Source organism: Pangasianodon hypophthalmus, chromosome 8 (genome assembly GCF_027358585.1).
Source record: "Pangasianodon hypophthalmus isolate fPanHyp1 chromosome 8, fPanHyp1.pri, whole genome shotgun sequence".
Classification (NCBI taxonomy): Eukaryota; Metazoa; Chordata; class Actinopteri; order Siluriformes; family Pangasiidae; genus Pangasianodon; species Pangasianodon hypophthalmus.
Window position 1 is genome coordinate 25,018,393 of NC_069717.1, and position 13,928 is coordinate 25,032,320.

Below are 13,928 nucleotides of genomic sequence, written 5' to 3' on the forward strand. Positions count from 1 at the left end.
CTAATGCTGTGTTCAACTAAAACTCGTAACTCAGAATTTCCAACCCAAAGATACACACCCTGAACTCGGAATTCCTACTCAGAAAATCAAGCAGGTCTCCTCAACCCCGAGTTCAGGAAGTGACGTCAAATAAACATGGCTGCTAAGTTATACTGTATATACAAGTATTTGTTTTAGAAGAAATCAACATACAGACATAATAGCTTGTTAAATCTATAACACTGACTGTATAGTTTGCTGGTTTGAAGAGATAAATATATGTCACTCATCACAGTTAGCTGGCTAGATTGTTGCTAACAAAAGACGAACACCAAGGTGTCCATGTGATTTCCCGGTTTGTAACTCATGGTCGGAAATGATGTAAGTTTTCTGAGTTTTGACTTCCCACTTGAGTTAAATTGAACGCAGCATTAATCCCACTGGCATCACTATCGGCAGGCATTCAAAAGGTATTGTGGGTAATGTAGGAAACTGTTTAAAAAATGATGTCAATTTCATCCATCCAAGAATTCCATCCATCCATTTTCCAAGGCACAAGGCAGGGGACACCCTGGACAATCAGCCTACAACGCATGTCTTTGGACTGGGGGAGGAAACCAGAGGAAACCCCTGAAGGAAACCCCTGAAGCACAAGGAGAACATGCAAGCTCCTCAAGCGCAGGGCAGTGGCAGGATTCGAACCCCCAACCAGAGGTGCGACGTACTGGACACCATCGAAGATTAAAGATTAACATGCAAGTTGTTCAGGGTGAGCACACACACACACACACAAAAATTGGGCTTATGCGCAAACTGTCATCAGGCAGAGGCGAACATGTTTTGAAGTGAACGCTCGCTCCTGATGAGTGTGAAGACGGCCTTGGCAATCCACTGCAAACGACCGGCGCAGCAATCAGACACAGCCTCGTGAGATGATACAGAGATTCGCTAACACAGAAACAGTAATGTGTGATGAATTAATCAAGTCTTGTGTCGTCCCACTCTCTCCCTCTCCCTCTCTTCCTCTCCCTCTCTCTCTCTCTCTCTCTCTCTCTCTCTGGCTGTCCTCAGCTTCTGCCTACTGCCCGTCTGTCTGCCTGCATCTCTCTTTTTCTCTCCTTTCCTTTCCTTTCCTTTCCTTCTCGCACCATTTGCTCTCACTCTCATCAAAGTCATTTCAGTGTGCATTTATCCTCGTTGTCAAATTTCCCTCAGCCATAAAGAAAGCATGTTTCAATAACACACAAATCTATGATGTGTACTGAGCATGCTCTGATAATAAAGAACAGAAGTTTATTCCTATTTATCGTTAACCTTAAATGTTCTCCAGGTATTTATCAAAGTGTCAGGATTATCACCTGCTATTAAAAGTCACAATGATGGATTTGAGATACAAACACAGTAAAGTGATTATCTGATCGAATGGGCAAAGGTTTTTTTTTTTCCTATTACATTTGCATGGCTTCCTTGAACTTATCTGCTGTAAAGTCTATGTGTCGGCTCAGAACATACAGTATATCTGACAGGAATTGCTTATCATAATCTCATTTATAAAAATTCCATGCTGTTTTTTTTTCTTGCTTTGTTTCTTTTATCAGAATCAAAGGACGATGTTTACTAATGTTTTCTTCAGGCTATAGGAAAGCTCGGTTCATTTAAATGTGTGTGTGTGTGTGTGTGTGTGTGTGTGTGTGTTTTCTTCATGATAAAATGAAAGAGTGATGCAATGGTAGGCTTCTCTAACAGCACAGTTCAGCAGTTATGTGAGCAAAAACCAAGCTGGCTAATGCTAATACAGCAAAAATAAAAAATAAAAAAAGGCTGAGGCTAAAAATTAGTGTGAAAAACAGACCCATAAACATCACAGAAAGATTAAACATGCAATTCTCCCTCTCTCCAACGGCTAAAATAATCATATTGTTGCACTGCTCTTGGTAACTAAGCTCTCTTCATTTTGCATACGATTATGCAAACTAGCTAATTTTCTTCACATCCTCACTGAAGGCAAACCAAAATGAACACAAGGCAAGGCTAAATCATGAACACAAACAGAACACATACGTCAAACTGGATGAGGGACATTTTCCCAGGAGCAGTATAATTCATAGAGCAAGCTAGTATAAAAAACATATAAACATTGTTAACTGAAAGAGACTATATGTTTATATATCTAGGAAACGTTTAAACATGTAATGCAGCTAGCATAAGTCTAAATATTGATACTGCAGCTAGCATAAGTTTAAACATTGATACTGTAGCTAGCATAAGTATAAATAATGCTAATACAGCTAGCATAAGTTCAAACATTGATACTGTAGCTAGCATAAGTTTTAACATTGATACTGCAGCTAGCATAAGTTCAAACATTGATACTGCAACTAGCGTAAGTTTAAACATTGATACTGTAGCTGGCATAAGTTTAAATATTGATAATACAGCTAGCATAAATTCAAACATTGATACTGTAGCTAGCATAAGTTCAAACATTGATACTGTAGCTACCATATGTTTAAAAATTGCTAATGCAGCGAATATAAGTTCAAACATTGATACTGTAGCTAGCATATGTTTAAAAATTGCTAATGCAGCGAATATAAGTTTAAACATTGCCAATGCAGCTAATACAAGTTTTTAATTTAACCACAATATTCATATAGTAACTATGATGAAACACTAAAAAAAAGAATTAATGATAGCTGTAACATTATGCCACTCGATTTTTGTCAGTTATAGCAAGAAGTTGTAGCAGTTTCAAAGGGCTTGATGCCTTTCATCAGCACAGTTACGGGTTCAGGCTGTGATCAGTGATATGTGATAAAGCTCTATCATAGTGTCGAATAAGTCAAATAAATAATACAAATACAATTAAAAATGTGAAAATAAAAGCATAAAAAATGACAAAGCCTCCAAAATATACGTTGTAGAGCCAAGTGCTTTTGAGGATGGAGAGTAAAAATAGTACTTCCACCTGGACACAATTTCCGTAGCATGGTTACATAACTGTGCTTAGTGAAGAAGAAGCTCTTGAATGTGATTAATTAATAATGTAGCTCTACATCTAGCACTCTTCATCTAACAGTTCTTCAGTTTGTCTCTTTGGAATAACCATTTAAAGAACCCTCTGAGAGAAGACTTCTCTTTCAGGAAAAAGTAGAAGACTGTTAACCCTTTCATGCTTAGTGTCCACACTTATGGACAATCAATTTTAGGCTCTTTTTTATGTTTTAGGAAAATATAAGATGTAAATCTACTTTTAATTACTTGACAGCATGAATGTAAATTAACATAAACTTCTGTAGCTCTCTAGACTGTTTGTTGTTCTCAGTCTTTATTAACTTTCTACATAAAATTTAAAAAAATATAAAATAAATAACAGAAAAATTAAAGTGTTAGTTTAAAAAAAAAATTAAATCTTAATTAGTGTTGTTTTTGGGAAGACGAGCTTGCTTCACACAACAGTCTTCAGCATTACATATTTTAAGACCTGAAAGTTAAAAAATTTTGGACAAGATAAGATTTATTTTTTAATATGAGTAATACAAAATTCATACATCATGCAATTTGTAGTAAAACAAAAAAAAAAAGAGAAAATATAAAAGAATCTGGATATGCATATACATAATTGATGCTAAAACCATTAAGCTTTAAAGAACCAGTGAGGAAATATTATTTACATATGTGTATTTGTTGATTACAGTTTTAATTTTATGTCCCTTTTGTGATATGTCCTTCCACTTTTTTGTCCATGTTTTCTGCTCGGATTGAAGAAAATGCCCAAGATGTTGTCTTCAGCGGATACAACACTTGCTGCTCTTAATTATTATCAAAACTCTGATTTTACTTTGATATTTCCTGGTATTTTTGTTGCTGTTTTATTAGAAGCAGTCTACCCTGTATTAATAAATGTGTAGCATATTTAAAAGCAATATTAAAAGTTTTTATTAATGCGCTTTCACTAATGTATTATCTTTTCTAAATTAACAGTTAATTCACAATGTCTTGTATTTTTTTTGCACCAACTCTGTCGTTGATTATTTCTTCTCTAACAGCATGACCCTTCATGTTTTATTCTTTACTTGTGGCATCATCTATATGAGAATAAATAGAACTATTTTAGTCATACTAAAATGTCGTCTAACACTAAGATGCATCAAGCAGTTTCTTGTTTCTACTGTTCTTTCTTTGGGCCCTTGTTATAAGAACTTAGTCTGGCTGTGATATTAAATATTCATCAGAAGTCTGTGACACTGCATGGGGTGCCGCATTCAGCCGATTTGCTGAAATCCCAATTAGTCAGTTGGGATATGAAATGAGGTTGTTTTTTTTATAACGAATGGTCTAAAAAAGGATATTTTGGACTAATGACTGGATTTGTTTTGAGTCTACAATTGACCTATAACCCCCCAAGAGCTCTTTTTTCTAACTATAGACCATATTCTGGAAAAAGTTTGCTATTGATTGCTGCATGTCATGAAAGGGTAATGTCATCTCTCATCTCTCACACATTCACTCATAAAAAATGTCATTGTCAAAAATGACAATTTCCTTGCTTTCCACAGTTTCAGCTAATCCATTTAGGGCTTTCTACTGTGTCTCACCTGACAGGCTGAATTTAACATTTCTTATCTTGAGTGTATTCTCAGGAGAGAGACATGACCTGGGGATTTAGTTCTCTGCCCAGAATACCAATCCAGGCATTACAAATGCCAAAAGCAATCTGCTGAATTTGAAAATCTCCCGTTGCCTTCAATCCTCATGGTTCAAACCATACCCACTTATTAAACTGACATTTATTTTGAACCTCCCTGTGCAAAAATGATTTTTTACATGACGCTGTAGAAGTGTAAAGGTGTGGAGCGCATTTTGTGAGCTTGGTATTATAAGGTTCTCTTCTGGTTTTTGAGATATCAGATATCATCTCAACTCGGGTAATCCTAGGATAATAATGCCTCTTGCTTTTGCCCTTCACTTTTAGAACGAGTGCAATATAAATAATATAAATAATGATATAAACCTTGCAGGAGGGAACTATTGTCAGAGCTGCTGCTATAGAAAATTAACCAACACCTTCTGACCAATCAGTGCTGTGGTATGACAGCTTTTAAAAAATGGGTAAAACAAAACTAGGATTAGATGCACCATGTTTAAATCAATAATCTAATATTAGAAGTAGAAATCCCAGTAGGTGGGATAGGAATATGAAGAGAGAGTTATAGTGTCGTATAGTATTAATAGCATTATTTAATATCTTGGCCGTGTTGTTGATTAGGAGCAGCCCGTTCTTGACAGATGTTTTGGAAAATGAAGATAAGAGAAGGAGAGACGAACTGGGATCATTTATCTCTGGAGGCATTCATCTGTAGCTGACGGTTTGCACATTGGATAAGATGGATGGAATTATTTGGCTTGTAAGATTAGGGATGAATTCTTGAAGATGGTTAAACGTCAGCCTATTGTAATTTATTTGAACCACTGTGCAAAATACTGGACTTAGTCTCAGTTTTACAAGTAAATCTTTATTTATCTTGCAAAATCCCCAGATGACACTGCTATTGTGACTAGCATTCAGATTTTTGGAAAGGAGTGTATTTGTTCACTGAGATTTCAAGGTTGAACGCTTCACAGGGTTATCCATTAGGGCTGTATAGAAACTGTCACACGGAAATATGGCTCAGAATTTGGATTCCGCGCAAGCTATGTCAATACTTCCTTGTAAATATACTTGAAAAATATGCTCCATGACCTTGCAAATGACCACTACAATCACGCAGGCCCTGGCTGAGTTCCCACCACGAGGTGTGTGACACCACACCTTCCAATTTTATTGCCCCCCTTTCCACGCTTACTCTATATAAAAGCAATAAAAGGAAAATAAAGGCCCTTTGATTTACGATGTGCATGGTGGAAGAGAAAACAAATCTTCCAAAACATACAGTTTTATGGTCGTGGGCTGTTTATGGGTATTACATGAACTATGTTTTGTGTATTAATAATAACAATGACGCAGCTTATTTGTCGAAATTCTAAAGAAAGAGGATTTTGTAAGAAAATCTAATACTGTTAGATTTAGAAACTGTTAGAAACTCAGCCCTCACCCTACTATAAACTCAGCCCTTCACCCTACTGTAAATATTTGTAACATTCCATGCTGCATTGGTTGGTGTTAATTCTTATGAATTTATAATAGTGAGACTATGTACTAATTTCCGGTTCTGATAAAATCCTTGCAGGAATCTCTACAGCCTTAATACATCTACAGCCTTAATGAGTGCCAGAGTTGTAGGACATTGTGCATTAAAGTCAATAATAATAAAGGAATAAAGTCAATAGCAATAAAATCAATAACAATAAAGGAATAAAACACTATGAGACATGCTGTTATAGGAAAATATAACACATAAATTAGCTATTAAAATTTTTTTTATTTACTAAAGAAAGGCATGTTGTACTTTTTTAAATCATTTTGTACTTACATTTAATCAAGGATTGAAAAATACTTATAAGTATTATTTTGCTGCATTTATACTTTAATTGAGTTATTGAAAATTAATACATGTACTCTTACGTTATTATCTTTCCAAGAAAAAAAGCATACATTTTACTCTTTACATTTTTATTTAAACTTGTATGTCATACTCAAAGGTTTCTTCTTCTCTCCTAAAGCCAGTGACTGTATGCTATACATAGAATACTGATTTTATTTACATTTCAGCTTAAAGCATTCAATCAAGTTCATCAGTGAAGAAAAAAGATCAAGAATAGTTGACAATTCTTCAACTGCAGTGAGCGTCTCTTGCTGGACCATGTAGTTAGCGCTATAGCTAGCCGTGTGTGTTTGATTATGGAGAAGCCACCAGACTGCAGTGTGGAACGTGAGGATGAGCGCCCCGGCCCTATCTCATGTGCTGGACTAAACAAAGTGTCGCATTAAAACGGTGTCTCCTTTGCCTCCCTGAAGGCATGAACTCCATCTCATTTGAAAAAGCACGCTGAGGGAAGTTTCGCTAAATTTGCTAACATTAACTGGCTTTATTTAAATAAGTTAGTCTGTTTTCTTTGCTAATGGCGGGTTAAACAAGTTAACTATTCCAGTAGCTAATATAATTGGCTAGGCAGCAAGTCAGATACTAGTTAATGGTAAATATTGGATATTTACATGATATTTTACGTTTGATTAACTCATTAGCAGAATAAGTAGGATTAGTCATGCATATGACCAGCAAGCTTGAGATTGAATAATGTTTTCAGGCAAAATGGCGAAGTTGCTTTTCGCATGAAAACATGACATTAACTTAATTTCATGAGCTAAAAAGCTACTTTTTACTTTCTAATACTTAAGTATGACATTTATGCCCCTACGGTCTTAGCTATAGTCAGGGACAAACTGTCTTGTCTTATATCACCGATTGACTAGCGACTGCTGTAGTATTTCTTTCTTTACCTTTTTCTGACAGATGGGAGATGTGTGAGCAGTGTAGATTTTCTCTCAGCTCCCATCCCTAAGGCAAGGTGAGATACCTGAAATATTGATCGTTGTCTCTAGCTGACAGGGCAAACAGGCCTGACAGGGAAGATGAGACATAGAAAAGATCCAAACATTGTTTAATGTGAATGAGTGAATAATAGCCAATGTATTAGCCTTAATTACTGTCATTTCAGCAGTTGATTACCAGGTTGCAAACCAGCTTGTGTTAACATTTTACTAGCAAATTATAGTTGTTTGTTGTTTTCAGAAAGGTTAGGCCCAAACCTTTCTGAACAGCATTGATTTTTTTTATAGTGTTGACCTTTACACAGTGCTCAAAAAAATCATACATTTTTCATTCACCGTCAGTAAGCTCTTTATCCTGCAAGGCAGGGAGGGATGCTGGATGCTGGATGGGACGCCAGTCCATTATAGCGCATCACACGCACACATACACACACATTTTCACACTCATTCACACTTATACAGGCATTTTACAGTCACCAATCCATGTACCAGCATGTTTTACGGAGGAAAACAGACAACCCAGAGGAAACATGTGGGATGGGGTGTAACACAATGCCACTATCTATATCAGGTTAAGTGTTTCAAATATCCATATCTTATCTGTATTCAGATTTAAACCTGAAGTGGGTGTGGTCTAAACTGAAAGATTTTTTTTTCTTTCCTTTTCCCTTCCACTATACCACTAGAAACCCTGTAAAACTCAGAGGTAGAAAGCATTTTCAGCATGGTGTGTGATTTCTGCCTGTGGCAGTTCCTCAACCTCAACTACATCACTCAAGTTCATAATTCATCTCAGCTGTAGATGTGGACTGGTTTTTAATGCAGTTAGTATTTCTGTTTGTACATGTCCGCAATACAGGATGTCCCAAAAGTTTATATTACATTTTTTTTCAGATAAACTTTAAGAATGCCTTTGAGAAAAGATGAACGTATTGAAATCATTCTAACGGCTGGATCGGGAAGCTGTCGCAAGTTTGCGATGGACTTTAACAGGAAACATGACAAGCACATCACACACAACACTGTTGCCAAACTTATTAACAAATTCATAAAGACTGGAAGTGTTGCAGACCAACTGAGAAGTGGACGTCGACGAACATCCACTGACGAAGGCACAACCAACGTGGTGCTGGCAAACATAGTCCCATGTGTATGGAGACTTTTGGGACACTCTGTATTTTCGAATGAATTGATTGGTATTTTAATGATGCCTTTAACAATCGTTACTTTTATTTCTGACAAATATAAACAAAATTAGTAGCTTAATTTAAACTAAGGATGAATGAACAAACACTGTAAATGCATTATGCAGGTTATTATGTTAATAAACGTCTTTCTTTGTCTTATGAGCTTCATTTCAGACCGCTCACTTGGCCCTCATGAAAGTAAAATTCTCATATTCAAGCAGCATTTTTGGCCTGATGCACACCTCCAGACTCAACTAAATGATGTGTGAACCTGTGAAAAAAAGAAATCGTTTGCCTCCCATTTCTATCTGTATTTGTATCTGTTCACACCAAATATTCAAGTATTCATATTGCCTAAAGTAGACTTGCACAACAACAGTAAATTGAGATCATGATCGAACCCCAGACCCTGGACCCACCCCACCCTGCCTCAAAGATCAACACTTATAACAATTTGTTGTGTATGATCACAATGACATTGTTTGCAAGACATTTTGAATATATTTTTAAAAACAGTGATGCAATGTTTGTCAAAAACCTTTTGAATAAGTGATCATGGTCTGGTGCCCTTTCTGATATCACTTTCTCTCTGTCTGTCTTTCCTATCTCTCCATTTATTTCCTCTATCATGTATTCTCCTTCTCCTCTCTCTCTGTCTTTCTCTGGACATGTACCCAATTTCCACACTTCTCACCTAACTGAGTCGTTGCATCTATTATTTATCCACTTTGTTTTATTTCACAGAGTCCTAAAAAAGGAAGCAGCGGCCTCCCTGATGCTTTATTCATAAAGCTGTGGTTTGCTATCATCGATGTTTCTAGTCATGGAAGACCAGCTGCTGGATTGGGGGCTGCCCCACATGCCATTTCACACTCTCTGAATATTGTAGAGAAGCTGCACTGTGACTTTTCCCATCAGCTGCCTAATATTGTTGCTTTATCTGATTAAAAAGTCAATGAGGTGTTTGACTTTTATCGCTTTGTTTCAGCCGTACACATACAGTTGCCTAGTAACAACTTATACCAGACGGCACACACTCCAAACACCTGGTTAACACTCCACGCTTCGCCCGCTAGAATCCTCCATGTTGCATAAATGATAAGGCAGTGAGAACATACTTCGAGCTCTATCATGAAACTCCAGGACGTATGTCTGTCTATAGAGTGTTTCATTACTGTTTTTAGCATTAACATTTCCTCATAATGTCAACAAAATCATGTTAATGACGCTAAAATGATTTTTCACTTGGCGGAAAAAAGTCTAGCTTAAGCAATTGCCAAGCCAATTTGAATTGTTTGTTCTTGTAGAAAATGTAAGGATGGAACCGAATCTGAATTCATTATTTGGAATGACCAGATAATGGATTCTAAACATATATAAATACTACGCTTTTTTTTTTTTTTTTTTATTTCATGCAGGTTTTGTTCAGTATAACTAGCAAGACTCATTCTGATTACATAAAACACCATATGTTTATGCGTGTGTATGTGTGTGTGACTATCTGTGTGACTTCTTGTATATGCAGAAATTGATATCAAAATGTTCCCAAGTGAATTTGGTGTGCTCTAGGGAGCAAGGAGGTATTATTGCTGCAATACGGTTTCTCGCTCACAATCTTTCTCATCTCCCAGAGACAAATTGAAAGAAGCAGAGACATTTCAGTTTTATGACTGTAGTCGAAAAGAGATCTCTCACACCAGCTGTCAAACTCAATCTTTATCAAAGTAACAGTTATTGGTTTTGGCATTTTCTCTCCAATATATTAACTAGGGGTATGACATGATGACATTCCATGCTAAAGTACTGATAATTAAGTCCCAAAAATATCATCTCGTGTGCTCTGCATGTAGATTTTGGTGAAAATCAAAGTCTTTTTTTAAAAAGAAAAACATTCAAGCAGTTTCTACAAGTGACTACATGCAGAGATTGTCATTTATCTTCATTCTTTTAATGATAATATAAAAATATGAAAAGCAGATACTGTGAAATCCTGTAAAGTGTAGTCTTGGGTGAAACAATTCAACTCTAATATCAACCCACACACTTTCAATAGGCTCTCTAAACTCGCTAGAACACTCTTGTTGAATAGTGATTTTGTGTTGGCCAGAGTAGACCTAAATTAAAGGCCCCATGTTTAACCAGACACAGACGAGGCTGAGACACATGCCATCTTGTGAGCTACAACCTGACTCCAGTACAGCAGGGCATCAAGAGCCCAATCCAGATGTTCTTCTGACTGAAGGCTTCTTAGCGAGCCCTCTTCTCAGTGCTGAGTTGAATGGATTATTCAGAATGGCTGTTAACCCCTCCACATTGTTTGGCATGGTCTGGGTTTATAAGATCCCTTGCCATTCAAAAGCTCTCTCCGTAAGCCCTGACATCAAGATGAAAACCATATCATTTGCAGAAAGTGTGTTCACCAGATGCTCGCTTAATAAGATAACCAATCAACAACTCGGGTCTCTTTTTAATCTAGAATCTAGGCCAGTATCTCTTGAGATGCTGTAAAACTCCATTGCACGATCCTCTGCGCAACACACAGTCTTCCATAACACACGGAAGCAAGAGAGATAGTCCTTATTCAGAATTTATTAGTAATCAGCACAAGGAAACAGGCAGAGGTCCTAAAATGTGCAAATAAAGCATTGCACGGATTCCAGAAATGAATAGACTAAGGGAGGCAAAAATTGGCAGAAAAAAAAAACCACACACAGAACAAAGAAGGTTAAATAGCAGAAGGCAAATCAGGGCTTTGCAAAGAAGAACAGAATCAAAACTGTTTAAACACAACAAGAAAGACCACAAATTTATTAAAAATTAATTAGAACTAATTCCAAATAAGGAAATTAGATGGCCAAGTAGGTCAAAAAAATAAATAAAATAAGGCATGCTGAACTTGGGAAGCCATGAGAGTAAAAACATTGGGTTTTTAAACTTGCTAGGTGAAACGTTCTCTGAGTTATCTCATTGAAATACTGCGCTTTTTAGTCCATTGATCATTTGAATACCTGTTTTCCAACACTAATCATGGCATAAAGAAGAACTCCTCTTTAAATACAGTGAAATGCCACAGCTGGCAATATGAACATGCATTTTTGTTAATATACAGCTACTGTATAATACAATCAGTTCAAGAATTATTGGAACCATTCATTAAAACCAGCAGACCAGCAAATACATCATTTATATTTTTGTATAAAAAAATAATTCTCATGAGAATTTTTTTCACACCTAAACAGTTATCATGAAGGAATTCTGTGTTTTTTTGTTTTTTTTTTAGCTCAATGTTCAGTTTGCTCAATGCCCAAAAAGGTCTGTTGTTGTCTTTACCAGGTAACAGGCTTGGCATAAACTGGGCACCTCTAAGGCAGATTTATGGTATAATGTAGGTATCATTTATGGAAAGAAGATTTGTTAACTCTAAATCTGGTTACCTCTGCCAAAAGGCTGCGCTATAGATGGGTCTTCCAACATGATAATTAACCAAACCATAACAAAGAAATGGTTAAAAGAACACAATATCAGAGTTTTGCAATGATCATCTAAAAACCTCTGGATTTTAACCTGTGATCTGAAATGAAGAGAGAGGTCCACATGCAAACACCAACAATATTAGAAAGCTTAAAATGCTCTGCATGGAGGAATTCAATATCCCTCTACGAGTGTCTTAAACCTTCACAGACATTGAGGAAGAGACGCAATGCTTTTATTCTCTTTAAGGGAGAGTTCACTAGATATTCATTGTGGGGTGCCAATAATTTTGAACACAGTTTTTTTTTTCCCTGAAAATACTAAATACTTGAAGACACAATTTATTTTTTAAGTAATGTTTAAGTGTTTAAATAAAACTATACAGCCTCCTCATATTTTCATAATATAACTCACTGAATGTGTTCATATATTCATTTTTGCTCATTTACATAAAGGGTTTTATTTACATTTAATGATTTTAGAACTGAAAGTAGATGGAGTGAGTAGGTTAAGTTATTTGAAAGTTTTTTCGGATGAAACATGCCTTCTTAAGACTAGCAGTGTGATAGTATGATGAATTCTCCGCAACCCAGTGTTTGACCAATATATACAAACATTGTCATTTTTTGCTAACAGGATTGTTCTAAGCCTTAATATGCTTATTATATAAGCTCAAAAGAGCATAGAATTGCAGTTTTCTCTGATTTTTATCTGGTATATTTGTTCTCACCGTGAGAACACAATCGGCACAGTGAAGCACGGTGATGGAAGGATCATTCTGATAGTTACCCTTGGCCTCTTGGTTGCTTCTCTGGCTAATGCTCTCTTCACCTGTTCACTCGTTTGTTTTGGTATGCTCTCTAGCAAACTCTGAGTATACTGAGATCATGTGACACTTAAATTACACACTGGTGAACTCCATTAAACCAATTATCTGACTTCTGATTGCAACTCGCTTCACCAGGATGAATTTATGGGGTTCACAACAATGGGGGGTTTAATACTTATGCAATCACCACTTATTTTATTTGTAAAATATGAATTTTTTCCTCCCACTTCAAAATAAACAGGTATTTGTAGATTTCTAACATGTTATCATACCTCTAGTTTTGATTACAGGACTTCCAAATGGTCCTTAAATATGTTCCAGTGTTTCTCATATCCTTTAAAGGTTTTATTCGCTTATATTGAAGCTATGCTCTATCTCCCCACTCAGGTAGATAACATGTCATATTTTGGTATGTGTATTTATTTAATATAAAAGTTTGTTTAAGAAGAAGACCTGGTTTTATTGGAATAGATTCATTAGATTCAGCCAGGGCCATTTCAGTGTTTGGCTGAGCGTGGGAGCCATGGGGAGGGAGGGCCATCAACATGCCAGGAATTCACGTATGCACCCTTATCTGCTCTGATAATTGCTATAAACTGTTTCGAAAAGCATTATGAAGCAGATGTTCCAAGATGAATTTTTTTATTACGGTAATTTCTACACGAATATTGAATTCATGCAAAATCAAATGTTGTTCCAGGTTGTTCTAAACTCTAAGCTCATTTATGCCAATGGAAAAAAAAAAGTGATAAATGATTCATGAAGACAATTTACTCCATGCTGAGTTACCATGGTCTTAAAGGAAGAGTTAATCAACAATGCAGTGTTTTGCGGTTTAACAAACGATTTTTAAGACCGTTTGAGAGATTCAGCACTAAACACAGCTTGCAAACAGGTCAGTCAGAAGCCTTTCTCCCTCCTGGACTCTGTATCAAAAACAAAGTGCACACCATTTGTCCATGGATCACCT